Raw genomic sequence first — 15,000 nt, 5'->3', positions numbered from 1 at the left:
CTTCATTTTTCAATCGGAAAAGGAAATCAAGTGGTTAGTCTCCACAGAACCTACACCTTTCACAATTTTAAACCTCTTCTTCACTTCAAATATTACTAATTCATGCTCAATCACTGGGTTTAAAGGATGCAAGGACTTCATTCCCACATGCTTGGCTGCTGACCACTCCTTGTTTTGCTTGCATTTTTTTTTTTTTTTTTTTTTTTTAGGAGTAGCACTTCAGGTAACAGCGGGGTTCCCTATGATAGCTAAGATATGGGAACTGTGAAAGGAGAAGACGTACTCATTAAAACCCTATTGTGCAAAGTTATTCGAATTATTAATGCAGGAAATAGTTCAATATGTCTGCGTTAGATGCAATGACATTCGGATGTGAAATAACGTTTTTTTTTTCCATAAAGGAAATTAGAAATATTAGAGCATTAGAAGCAATCAAGAATACTATGCCATACACATGCAGACATCATGATTGAAAACAGGGTTTCAAGTTAAAGCAAAATAATGTGAGAACAAGCTATCTTGTGGGTAATATCAATAAATTTCATGCTTGAAAAACAGAAGGGCATTTAACTGGATTACAAGAGAGTGTAAGCTGAAATTCAGGTAATAAAGGAAGCATATTTTCGTGGTTATAAAATTTGTGATACTCAAACCATTTTTGTTAAATTGCCTTGTTTGCTGCTGTTGAATTGTTAAAGTGGGCATCACTGAAATGTATGTAGCAAGAAGAATGCATATGAGCTCTTAACCAAGTAAGGTTCGAGTTTGAGAGTTATATTTATTTATGATCAAATTAAACACAAATAAGGATTTTTGTAATACTTTTTTAAAAGTAATTCATTTAAAACAAAAAATACAGACGATTGCTGATGGCCAGTTATCAGATCAGCTCTAAACTGAAATGTGAGCAGTTGTTATACTGAGCGGCGACATACCACAAAAAACAAAAATAAAAAAACAGAAAATACAGAAGATCGTCATACCTTGGATAAAAGGGAATATTCTGAGAAATGGCCATCTTGAACTTGATATATGTAAGTCTATTTTCTCAACCATTTAATCTCAGCATTATAGGACTTCTGACATTTCAAATGGTGAGCCAATTATAATAAACAATTCCATCGAATTAATAGATATCACTACATTCAGCTTAGAAGCATATCTAAACAAGCAATTAGCTGGAATTGCAAACCTCCCTAATTAATATCCTCCAAAAATCCTGGGAAAAAAGCAGTCATATAATAGGTAGGCAACCAGAACCAAATCAACATAATGCAACAAACTCATTTTCACCATCAAACTTCCTCATTGAATTTTCCAACTTTACTGTTCCCAGCACCAGATCTTCCACAATAATCCTCACCACTGCTCCATAGCCACCTATCTATATTCCCATCACAGCTAAAGATGCATAGCTCCTACTCCAAGAAATTAGTACTTCGGGTCGAACAGGTTCAGAATGACTATTCACCTGGTTTATTTACCACTGGAGGGACTGTAGGGACTCCCTCGTAATACATCCCAAACACATATTCAACTCATGCCTGACATAAAGCACAGTACCCAACATCTTGAAAACAACCACAATTACACCAATTCTCAACCAATAAAACCTCAGCAAAAGTTCCAGCTGCAGACCAGTTCTGCCCATTCTTGAGAGAGTCTAAGGAAAAAAAATAATCCACTTACAATTAACAGAATATGTAACGACCTACAATCTCCTTTCCCACAGACAGCATTTCTTCTGGTCAGGTTGAAGCATACAAACATCCCCCTGGAACCTCACAGATGAAATAATAATAATTCTAAAATTAGAATCTGCTAGAACTGTAAAAATTGCACTATTTTTTATTAATACTACATTCCACTCGTTATCATCTCTCATAGGTTCATAGGCAGGTACTAGGCTATCGGCCCAAGGGCCTACGTAAGCCTAGCCAACAAGGTTCCCTGGCTTACGCCACCCAAGAAAGCTATTTTCCTATGCCACTGTTGAGCAGAGACAGAGAAGTGATCCCCGGGGTGTATTTCCTATTTCCCATCCACTCAAGATTTTTCTTGAAGAGTGCTAATGAAGAACTTTGCTTGACATAGATGGGTAGCCTGTTCCAGAGTATGGGAAGTCTCTGGGACAGGAATCTATCCCTCCAGCATGTCCTGCTAAGTGTGGTGACAATGTTTAGGTCCCTAGAGTGTGTACGGAGTGATTGGGATTTCTTTAGGTGTAGCACGTCCATATGTTAGGCAGAGATCACCTCAGAGTAGGTGATATGCTACGGAGTAAAGCTGGAGTTTTTTGAGGCGGTCAGTGTAGGGCATTTGTTTGAGGCCAGTAATCCTCTTTGTGAGGTACTTCTGTGGCCTTTCCAGCTGCTGCAGATGTCTTGTGAGGTACATCCCAAAAGGGGTGTTGTACTCTATAATGGGTCTAATGAGTGTCGAGTAGAGGGGAACAATGATCTCTTTTTTCCTGAATGAAAACCCTTAGACTTCCTGACTACTGTGGCGATGTGACTATCAAAGGAGAGACTACTGTCCACCTGGGTCCCAAGGTCTCTTATCACACATTCGGTGTTAAGTAGATTGCTGCCTATGTGGTAGTTCATGTGTACAGAGTTTTTACCAAAGGGGATGACACTGCACTTTTTGGCATTGCACTTGAGGCCATGGCTCTGACACCAGGCATCAAACAGGAGAGGTCCCAGAATGGAACCCTGTGGTACTCCACTTGTCACTGCTTTGAGGTCAGATTTGGAGTCTGCAACTTTTACAGTGTGGGTTCTGTCAGTGAGCCAGTTGGCAACCCATCTTGTGACTTAGGGATTTACACCCAGTTTAGTGAGTTTAGCTATAATTCCAGCATGGGGGATGGTGTCAAAAGCATTGGCGAGGCCAAGATAGGCTGTGTGAACCACCTTACCCTCATCTACAGCTTTGGTGACTGCCTCAAAGAAGTCGATCAGGTTGAGGAGGCATGATCTGCCTTTCACAAACCCGGACTGGGTGAGATCCAGAGTTTGGAGGTTACCAATGTCTTTGTTTAGGAGTTCCATGATGATACGTTCCATGGCCTTGCAGACCAGGCTCATCAGGATAAAAGGTCAATAGTTCCTGGGATCAGTGGTGGCTCTCCCTTTGTGGAGTGGGATAACTGTTGCTGTGCACTATTCAGTAGGCACAAAGCCTGATGTGAGGCTATTATTGAACATGATGCTTAAGTGGGGAGCCAGTTTGTTCTGAAGTTCATGTAAAATGCAGACTGGGATGTTGTCCGGTCCCATGGATGCTGTGTTTTTGGCTTTAGAGAGTGCAGCTTTTACCTGCATAGTTGTAATTACAGAGACACTGCATTCTTCTTGTATAGATATGGGCCTTTTAGAGGGTGAGAGGGGGGTAAAGTTAGCACTGAACCTATCTGCCAGGATGTTGGCAATATCAGTTGGCTCTGTAATTTTCTTGCCTTTGTGCTGTAACTCAGAGCAGATCTGGGTGTTGCCATTGAGATTCTTGACATAGCTATAGAATGCTTTGTGGTTGTCCTTAGAATTAGTGGTGATTTTGTTTTCTTAGTTAGCATTGGAGGATCTTATAAGGGATCTCAGCTTCTTACTGAGGCTGACCAGGGAGCTCCTCCACTCATGGGATTTTACTCTCTTTTGCAACAGTTTCTTCCTTCTGTTGTACAGTTTGTTTATGGCAGGGGCCACCAGCTTGGCTTCCTTTTTTTGGAGGATAGCGTCTTTGTTCTGTTTGGGATAGCACGATCCATGGACTCGTGTAAGTGCTTATAGAGTGCATTTGTGTAGGATTCAGCAGTTGTAACTGTATTGTCTATCTGCATGGGTGTCATGAAGTTCACCATTTCTGTCTTAAGAAGCATGAAGTTGGCTTTGGAGAAATTTTTTACCTTGGTTTCCTTAATGGGGGATGGGGGCAAGATGTGGATATCAAGGGTGATTAGCTTATGGATGGATCGGACCAACGAGGAGTTGACTTCAGGTGTGGAACACCGGTCACTCATTGGTAATAACTAGGTCTAGGATATTGTTGCGGTGTGTGGATAAGTTGATCCAGGGCATTGGAGTGTATGAATTCCAGAAAGAGTTGAGCTAAGGAGTTGGTACACGAGTAGTTTTCCCAGTTAATGGTGGTGTAGTTGAAATTGCCCATTATTAGGGTGTTTGGTTGAACCCTCATATTTCTACTGAATGAACTGGCCTGCTTAGGCCTCTTCTAGTCTATGCTGTCCTGGTTCAGTAGCTATCTTAGCAACAGACAAGAGGCTGTAAAATGAAAGCACACCTTCCCGGCTTTTCTTTCAGTTTCTGATGGTGTCCCCCATGACTCATCTATTTGCCCCCTTCTGTTTAGTATATTTATAAACAAGGTTCACTCAGCTACCAAACAAACTATCATCATGCGGAACACTGATGACTCCACCCTACACTGTACTGCAACAAGTCTTACAAAACTGAAAATCAAACAGGCAGCCTTTTTCTCAGTTAAATCCTGGAAAACCAATGTAAGCATGCTTTGAATTCCTAAAAAAAGCAAATTAATTTTATTCGCAGCCAGACAATTCTCTGTACTGAAACGATCTTTTAATATTACATCAACCAATAAAGCTATCATAGAAAAGATAACCTACACACACAGACTAGCAAGTGTAACTATAGATAAAATTCTTAAATTTGATCTGCATATACAGTAAGTCATGAAAAAGCACCAACAATAGGACTTCTTTGATCGTCAAACTCATACCTAAGTGATGCAGCAAGAAAACCATTGCCCAGTCCGACCTCCATCCCACATTCTTGTATGCATCAGACATCCTTACAATCCTGCAAACCACAAAGTAAACACATTTAGAAGCAGGTTACTATACAAAATGGCAAAATTTACTACTAACTTCTAGTATAGAACTCACCAGTGTCTCACTTTAAAACAAATGCAGATTTTAGAACTACCACAGCACCTAACCAATCACGGACAATAATTTTATTTACAACCCTGATAACTGGTATCAGCTGTGGTGGTGCAGTGGTTAGCATTGTCTCCTCACAGCAAGAGGTTCTCTGGTTCTAGGAGCCCCTTCTGTGTGGATTATGCAAGTCCTCCCTGTGGTCAAATGAGTTTCGAAGACATCCAGGTAGGTGTGTGTGCTTGCCTCCTGTGAAGGTTGGGCACCAGGCTGGTAACTTTACACTGTAAAATCACCACTGCCAATCAGTCTGTGTACTGGTGATCTACTGTGATGATTCCTAACTGGTATAGCTGAAAGACATTGCTTTACAACCCTGATAATTGCCACTCACTAAAAAACATCCTTCAGTAGTAGTCATATCCAATCAGTGCTCTGCTCTGGTTAGCGAATGTTAAATAAATGAAAAAAAAATAAATAGAAACGTTTTTAATAGCATTATTTAATTACTTACACTACCAAGTACTCAAGCAAATACTACTTTTTTGCTTCCTTATATTCATTTCTATTTGACTTAAGAAGGGAAAGAAACACCTGTTGTTCAAGATTTGAAGACTATATTATAGATTTTGTTTCTCTCCTAATTTTGATTCTGTACTGGAGTTAAACATCTTTGAAGTGATTAGGTTTTAAAATGTGCATTTCAGATTTATATTTGTAATTGTCATGTGTCCTTTCAAGCTGCCATGCTGCATGTACCTCAGTTGTGATTAATGCACCAAGCTTTCAAGAAAAAAAAAGCTTCTACTTGAATGTTTTAAGTAACAGTGGGAATATATATTTGGCAAATATCAGTCCCAGCCATCAAATGTCTAATTTTATGCAATTTGAAATGCATGCAATAAAATGTCAAATATTAAAAAGTAATCATACTTAAATGTAATAAACTGGAAGAGAGCCATGTTGTGCTTTTCATGGTCTGGCTGGAGAGCTTGCAGAGGTGAATGATTTCTCTGATATTTGCTTTGTGGAATTACACTATAATTGTTGTTAATTTTGATGGTTTTAAAATGGCTAGGGTTATTTTAAGTTAAATTGGTAAAGCAGTGACTTAAGGCAAATTATAAATACCCTCTTTGGCTACAAAGTAATTTGTGACAGATCCTTGAGCTGGTTGTGTGACTGGATTATTTAAACCTTGACAGATGGAGAAACTACGCATTTTGGAGAAGCAAAAATGAACTGCGTTTAGCCATTTTTAGGGTGAACATTAAAAAAATGAAAAGGTTCCTGCTAAAAGGTAAGAGTTTTCCTTTGGTTCTTGCTCTTTAGATTGTAATTCTTCATAGTTCACTGTGTGATAGTTTCGTGCAGTACTGTTTGTTTTGGGTTGAAGTGTTGCTGACCTGGGATTGATCCTTGGCTTAAAGGCTTCATTTTTGGTAGTGGCTGATGTTTTCTGGTCTTTGGTTTCCCTTGACTCCATTCCTCATGTTTTATACATGGCAGTTGTTTTTCACTGATGGTATTTCTGTTCACAAGTGCATTCCTTCAGTTTGGTCCCTTGGTTGGGGTGTGGGGGTTCTGGTGACTTCTTTGGTTTTTCTTTTCTTGTGTGCTGTGATTCTTTTACCTTTGTTTTTCTGTCTATTTTGCATAATAGTATTTGTTTTCTTTGGTGTTTGTTCCTTTAGCCCAGCATAAATAAAAATTTGAGGAACATCATGAAGTGGTAGATCTGACTGTTGGTATGACACTTTTTGATACCTACAGGCAGCATTTGGGTTTCCCTCAGCTTATACCACCATTTTTTTCTTTTAGCTATGTTTCCTGGTATTTTTAAACATTTTCTTTGGTGATGATCCTTTGAAGTACTTCTGCGCTCACCATGTTTCCACCCCAGGCAGTCACAGTTTTGTTCAATACAGGACTCTCACCTTTCAAGCTTCCTGTCAGATGGAATCATTGAGTATAGATGGAGGCTCTAGTATCTAATAAAATTCTAATGGTCTGATGAAGCTTTATGTTAAAGCGCTTACCTGATGCATGCGAATTAAAATCAGAACTTATTTCACACAAAGGGAGTAGCTCCTAGTTTCTATATTTTCTGTACTGGATTTGTTGCCAAGCTGTGGTTGCCTCTTAGCTGCTTTATTTGGACTTTTCTGTATCTACTAAAATGTTGTGTCTTTCAGCTTTTCCCGGTTAGGGGTCGCCACAGCGGAACTCCGGTCCGCTAGCGATTGGCAGTAGATTTTTACATGCTTGCCGGGCCTAACGCACAACCTGCAATGAAGGAACGCCCATTCACGCATGTCACCATACAGAAGACGCTCTGGGAATCGAATGGGCAACGTCTAACTATGAGGTGACAACCCTACCGCAGCACCACTACCGCAGTTATTCTGTATCTACTAAAATAATTCAAAAAATAAAAAAGAAAGAAAATCAGTGTTACTAGTGGCATCATGTCTAATTGCTTCACACATAGTTGTTTGTAATATCAACTCAGAGATAAAGGAAAAGCATATTTAGTAATTTACACTGTAAAATAAACATGCTGGTTTCAGTAAAGTACTTCCATTATTTGGGCACTCTAACCATGGTCAGTAATGTAGACATTTTACTCAACTGTTTTACAAAATAAGGTACTGTTTATGTGGTTAGCTCTGTAATGAGATATCTTATGTTGTATTATTAATCATGTTGGGATTAATTATGCTATATAAAAAAATAAAAATGTGAAGAAATGTAGAGAGATTTACATATGCTTATGCTTATCTGTTAATTTTCAGGAGCATACCTTTCAACTGTTCCTATTTTTGGTAACGTTCATTATTTTGTCTTAGATGTTAGCTCTGTCCCACATAATCCCCCTCTAAACTGGTGACTTCTGTTGAAAAGGTAGTTTCATTATACTTAAGGTTTAAAGACAATATTAATGGAAACAGATCTGTTTTACTGTAAGAACGCATATTATTCACATTTCTTTACTTGCCATTGCCTTAAGTTATTTGCACTAATATTCAAAGGGTCCTCCTCATTAGGACTGTATTTGTCTCCTATTCTGTTTTGGTTTGTCCCTTTTACAGAAGCTATTAGTAGCCATAACTTTACTTCAAATATATATTTTAGAAAAGGCTTACACTAAAGGGTGGTAATTAAGAATTTAGAGTTCAAGCTGTAATTTTTTCATATATTTACTTGGATCAAAAATTTAGAAAGTTAAATGCTATGGACACTTCTCTCAGGTGGGAAGAAAAAAATGTATACATCTGGTTGGGGGTCATAGCAGACAAGCCCAGGCCAGCTGTAGTTAAACACTGTTGAACACTTGTAAAACTGTATTAAGTTAAAAGCTTGTTGGGCATATAACAGGGGATTTTATGCTTGGCCATCATGCTTCTTCCAGAATTCCTGGTCTCACTGTAGCAAGGGTCTCTCATTCCTCAGGTGTTGGGTAAAGGATGGTCAGACTGCAGCACAAAAAACTCCCTTGTCTGATGGGCCATCCACTGGTGTATCTACTGGTAATGGAACAATTGCCTACTCAGTATACTAGAGGAGGAGTTTCCTTTCATTTCCCTGAAGGAGATAATGAAATTCTTTTTCCCGTTAAGTCAGAAGTCTTAAGACTGCTGTTGGATATTTATCCTAATATGACAGCTACAAAGGAACTTAATGGGTTCCATTTTGGTTTCTCATTGAAAATGAGGACAGTACTTTATTTTTGAAATTGCTCCAACTAATGATCAATTGGTAATGAGTGTTGAAAGAGCTCATTATTAAAGAAGTTCCCTAATTTTCTCTGTGTCCAGTTTGTTGAGGAAAGGTCTTTATTTAACCAGTATTGTCCTATTTCACATTTGGAATTAGTTTTTAAGAATCTTGCAACAGGAGGATCATCCCCAGTATATTTTGTATGGTACTTCATAAAGCATTGCATGTTCAAAACCAGCCTAGCCTGTGTATATCATGTCTCACTTTTTGCATTTATGCAACAATGACTCTGACTATGAAGGGTCAGTCTATTGACATCATAAAGAAGGCTTGGCATTTGTCATCTAATGCCTTTTTGAAATACATTACATAGACATTGTTTACTTGGTAATATCTTTTTCTTTTACAGGTACACTGTATGTGGTCTTATTTGGACATTCCTGCATTTTACTAGCAGCTAACAAAGCATCAGTCCAAACCAATGGCCTCAATCTAGGTTTAGAGCCATTTTCAGTTTGTGGTGTTTGCAGTTTTTGCCTAAATTTCAATTACTGATTCAGCTGATTGGGACACTGTATTTAACATTGCTCACTGGGGAAATGATTTTTGCATAAGTGGCATCTTTTGTCTGAAATTCTTAAAATGTTGTTTTTGACTCATTCTGTCACAAGTCCATTATTTGTTGATCAGCCATGATCCAGAGACTTTGTTGGTTCAATTTGACACCCATTTGAGTAGTTGAGTGGTAGAGATGGTATGAAAATTTCTGAATCTTAGAGTTGGTCTACATAGTTGACCTCCTGGACTTGCAAGAAAAAGACCTGCCTTGTTTCTGGCTCGATGGCATATATTTACCTGAAGTTGGTTTTGGTTTACTGTATTTGAATTGTACCTTCTTTATTCAGAATTTGTAATTTAGTGTTTAGTAATTGTTAGTATAGATAGCTAGAGAGAAGCCGCAGTGGTGTAGTGATAGTGTTGTCACCTCACAGCAAGAAGTTCTCCTGTTCGATTCTCAGCTGTAGCGCCTTCTGAGTCTGCATGTCCTCCCCGTGGTCAAGTGGCATTCGAAAGACATGCATGAATGGGCGTACATTAGTTGAAGGTATGGCATCCAGCTGGCACCTCGGCACCATGAAAATCTATTGCCAATCATTAGCGGACCGGAGTTGTGGTGACCCCTAACCAGGAAAAGCTGAAGGAACAACAAAGTATAGATAGCTAGAGAGGAAGAAATCAATTTAGCTGTTGCTTTCCTTTATGTTACAGATTTGTCCAGGAAAGTGGGGAACAGACAATTCACCTGGTGGGCCAAAATGGGGCAGAAATTCCATGGCAAAAACAAACTCCAGAACAGAGCAGCACAGCAACTGAAGGGCTACAGCTGGAAGACCAAGTTGATAAAACTACAGCTATAATGAGCAAGGTTAAGCATTTTCTTCCCTCAATGCAGGGACTTCCTCAGAACAAAGCATATAAAACAACCCAACCCTTAAATACACATCCAATCAAGCTAATTAAAGAAATACAATTACAAATTGATTGACTGACAAATGATTCCATGACTCAAAAGGAAGAAAAAACAAGCAAACAAATGCCCTTGCTGAACCTAAGGTTCTATCCTAAAATATATTTTAGTTTTAAAACACATGAAATATTAATGGACTCATTAATGCCTGGGTATTTAGTTGCATTTAAACACAACTGCCATTTCAACTCGCATATATTCAGGTGCATGTCCAAACATTTCCCTTGTGGGTCTTTTACTAATTGTTGTATTAATAAAAACTTAAAATAGTGATCATTATACACCTTGATATGTCTACACAAGGCATTCATTGTTCTACATTTTTTAATGTCCAGTAGATGCTCACTAATTCTATTCTTAAAATACCTACTTGTTTTACCTATATAAACTATAGGACATTTTTGGCACTTGGCCATATACACTACATTTAAATTACAACAATTAAAATGACCTTTAATAAACTCTCTACCATTAAGGATAACATTTTCCATCTGTTTCCAAAATATATGGACAAAAATTGCACATCCAACACACTTAAAATTACCCTTTGGTCTATTATGGTGCACACTAACACCCTTACCACTTGTTTCCAAAAGATTTTTAAATGACCTATCTTTCCTGAACTCTATTTTGGGTGGTGCCTTCCCCAATTTTTGCCCCACATTCTGATCATAACACAATATTTCCCAATTGTTTTTAATTATTTCAGAAATCTGGTTGACAACCAGGTTAAATGGTGTGATAAAACTCAATCCAAAGTTTTCCTTTTGTCCCACTTGTCTATTAAGTGCTGGTTCACTTATCTTAAATCCACTTCCTAAAATAGGCATGTAAATGTCCCCCCTTACATTTGCATATGACTTCCTCACTTATTTCTTTCAAAAACTCAGCTGGGTATCCCCTTTTATTGAACAGCCGTAATATAAATTGAACCTCTTTTAAAAATTCACTGTCAGAACTCACCATCCTGGCAGCCCAAACCAATTGCCCCTTCACAATGGACTTCTTTTGATGGTACGGGTGCCAGCTGGTAAATTCCAAATACGAATGTGAAAACTTAGGTTTCCTATAAATCATGGAAGACAGTTTTTTATTTTCAAAATCTATCTTCAAATCAACATCTAAGTAGATTCATTCCTTACTGCAAGAGTGAGTACATTCCAAAAATTCTACTGAGTTGTTAATATAAACTAAAAATTCATTCATTTCTACCTCAGTACCCTTCCACACCATAAACAGGTCATCCAAAAATCTGGTGTAATGCATACTTTTAGACCAATAGACACTTTTCATAATAAATTTCTGTTCCCAGTAAGACATGACATAGTTGGCAAATATGTGGGCATAGACTGCTCCATTGCCACTCCAGTTAACTGCTGATAACTCAGTGTCCCTAGTGACTATTTTCTTTCTTACTTTATAGTAATTTTATCAGATGTTTCATCTGGAGACTAGGTTGTTTACTGCTGAGTTTTTGGATGTATCACCATGCAAACTCTTAGGTGGATCAACCTTATTCTTTATATAGAAAACTCTTTGCAGAAATGTTTTTCTTATGTCTGACAGGTGCTACCCAAGATATAATCAGGAATTTACTTAATTCACAATATATGGTATCTCAGGATTTTTACAGCATTCTGGACAGTAATTTAAAACACAACTTTTTTTAGAGGTATATATTAGCGCCGATACTGACTGGCCATATGATATAAAGCCAGTCTCTTACTGAACTGCTTCAATATAAGTCCAAGAAAGGAGTACAGAATGCCTGATGTTTAAATTTTGTAATTACTACTGAGAGCAATATCCCAAATCTTAACCAGATTATCACTAAATTTTAGCATATGTTGCTGACAGACATGATATTGAGCTCCCTTTTACCAAATGCATGCAGATTTATATTTAGGAGGGGAAAAAGTCTTGTGCACATTTTGATAAGTATAGAAGACCAGATACAATATATTCAACATAGTCTATGATAGGAACTAAGCCTCTTAGAAGTCAGCCTTGTGATAATTGTAACTGCTACAGTTATATTCAAGTTTTCTCTGCAGTAAATAGTGTAAGGAAACGTGAGATCTGATAACTCACAGTCTATACAACAAAACTAGTCATCCATCTTGCCCAGTGAACTTATGGCTCCTTCTGCATTGGTGAGGTATATTGCCCCTTTGAATTTAGAATAAGGCCACATCTTAGTGACAGAAGAAGGAGAAAATACCCTATGAAAGCATACTGGGGAAAATCAAACAACCCAGTTCAGATTTATTGAAACAGACAGATGCTCCTTAATGGAATGAACAAGTGGATGTCATGCCATTTGGATAGGAAGGAACAACTTAGGATAAATACATGGGGTCTATATCATAATACTGAAGTGTCAAAACTTCGAATGTTACAACATCGAACCCAAAACCAAGAAAGCTGAATACTGAGAACAGCGATGTTTTTCCCTGGGAATAAAATTGCTGTTCCAGTACAAAACACGAAACACACGACACTACAAATTATTTCTAAGGTAGGGTGCTTTGCCCCCCACACCCCCCCTACTTAAATATACCAACTCCCAGTGGAGGAAACAGTGAAGCTGCGGAAACGACCCACCAAATTCTTTCCCTGGCAAAGAATTCGATGTTCCGTGGCTTCGATATTTTCAGTCTTTGATCTTTCAAGTTTGTGGTTTTGGTATTCGAACTTTTCAGTGTTCGATGTTTAGATATACACCCAAATACAGGTGTACCCTTTATTGCAGAACAAACTGAGAACTTCGAATATGAAGTGAATAGGATGCATAGTTATACATAATTGTATGATATATTATTCAATTACTTTATGAATGCTGTGGATGCTTTCATCTAGTCAGGGCTGGCTTGTGGTACTGGCTGCTGGGCTGCAGTCACACCTTCCCATAAAGAAAAAAAAAAAAGAAACTTTTTTATGTACTTTTTTCTTGTTTAAAAAATAACTGCTAATGTTACCTTCTATGGTTCCTAAAAAATAAGAAACAAAAACAAACTACTTAATAGGCTGTTTTCATTGTCTACTGCACTCTGAGAATAAAGCGATCATGCCTTATTTCAGCACTTTCTGTCTTCCACAGAAGGCAAAGAGATCAAAGAGCAGCTCTTTGGTCTGCTGTATGAAGCAGCAAGGAGCTATTTCGATTGGCTCAGGCTGCCTCAGGGGAAAGGTTCAGACTGAAATAGCCTGAGATTGGAAGTAAAAGAAGTTATGCAACAATGGAAAAATATGAACCCAGGATCTGTTTTTTTTTTTTTTTTTCCTCTCCTTCAAGCTTTAAGTGTTTCAGTTGTCTAACATGTAGGGAAGTAAGCATTTTAAGAGAGAGTGGATGTGTGTTTGTGTGAGTCTATGTATTTGTATGTAGCTCTATGTATATAGGTATTTATGTATATATGTATGTATATGTGTGAGATGGTTCCCCTTTATAATCTCGAAATACTGAAATCTCGAATTTCAGTATCTTGAAACTATAAAGGCGAATGACTCACAATCCCGAAACCCAAATGCATGAAACACACAATCACGAACATACATACACAATACAACACACACCATTTGACCCACATCACACAAACTATATAACCTTATACTGCATGTAAGCAGGGAGGCAAGCTCCCCTGCATCCCCCATATGGGGGGGGGGGGCTGTGCCCCACACACCCCTACTTATATATACCAACTCTGAGATCGTACAAACAGGAAACAAAACTCATACCTAGACATTCTACAGTCCCACATACACACACACACACACACATCACACATGCACAAAACACCAGCACTTCCAACACTCACACTCATACTTCCTACCCTAACCCACACATATAACTTACAAAAAAACTCACATACATTCACTTAAATTCCAGACACCATCCCAGCTAAACACTTAATGTAATGTAGCGTAAATGCATAAGCACGGACTTGAGATATTTGGATTCATGCTTATGCACTTTCACTGTTTTGAAGTTTCGCCTTTATGGACTCAGGATACTGAAATTCGAGATTTCAGTATTTTGAGATTATAAAGGGGAACCGTGTGAGACATACCTCTCAAATGTCCCTGACTTTGACTTAAATTTTACCTCTATCCGTCGTAGTCCCTCCTAAAACTGGTGACTTTTAGGGGAAAAAATGAGCATTACAATTAGTAAATAATGACAATAATTAGTTACAGACTTCTTTTACTTTATAAAATGTATGTTAATTCACATTTTCTTGTTTTGTCAATGTTTCAAATTAATAGTGCTAATGTTTTAAAGTGTCGGTGATTGTCCTTAACTATTTCTGGATTTGTCCCTGATTGATCAGGAATTATGGGTGAATGAATGTAATAAACTCCTCTTGATTTTACAGTATGTTACTAGGTTTGACTCATTTTGATCAGGTCCTTGCAAAGTTTTGGTTTGTGTGGCAAATCTGTGAGGAATGTATTTAATAAACAGTGACAGACACTGCTGGATTTCAGACTTCATAGCCTTCGGAAAAGGCATGCTAATGCAAAGCTTTTTTTTTTCCCAAGCAGCTTTGTATATATGTAAAGGTAGTATGTGTTCCTGATTTTGCTTCTTTGTACACCATCATGTTTTAGCTTCCGGCTTGATTTTTTAGCTAAGAGATTTAGAGGTATGATGGGCCTGCATCAGATCGACAATGAGAGAAGCATGAGAATGGGAGGGAAGTGTGTTGCCAACCTTATACTTACAGCAGTAAGCTGAGAAAATGAATTCCTGTGTGGCAGTTATTTATGCATTTATTCATTTTATCACAGTATAGCTACTGTCATAAAAAGGCACTAATTCTGTGACAGT

The sequence above is a fragment of the Protopterus annectens genome, chromosome 6.part0 (genome assembly GCF_019279795.1).
Source record: "Protopterus annectens isolate FY-2018-M chromosome 6.part0, PAN1.0, whole genome shotgun sequence".
Taxonomy (NCBI): domain Eukaryota; kingdom Metazoa; phylum Chordata; order Ceratodontiformes; family Protopteridae; genus Protopterus; species Protopterus annectens.
This window is presented reverse-complemented; position numbering follows the sequence as displayed.